We start from the raw sequence: 214 nt of genomic DNA, 5'->3' as shown, positions 1-214 counted from the left end.
ATATATATATGAAGATTGCGCGATATGGCTAACAACACAGTAATTGCAATAAGGAAAGAAAATAGCAAGTAACAACGGAACACCGTAATAAGAACACAAAAAAGTTAACGGAAATACAACCCCAGTCCAAACTCACGTTTACAGCAAAGACAAGTCATAACTCAGCAACTACGACAATTTTTCGCATTTGGTCTTAGCTAGTAAAAATCAATCA

The sequence above is a fragment of the Nicotiana attenuata genome, chromosome 10 (genome assembly GCF_001879085.1).
Source record: "Nicotiana attenuata strain UT chromosome 10, NIATTr2, whole genome shotgun sequence".
NCBI lineage: Eukaryota > Viridiplantae > Streptophyta > Magnoliopsida > Solanales > Solanaceae > Nicotiana > Nicotiana attenuata.
The sequence above is the reverse complement of the archived record's forward strand: the minus strand, read 5'-3'. Positions refer to the sequence as shown.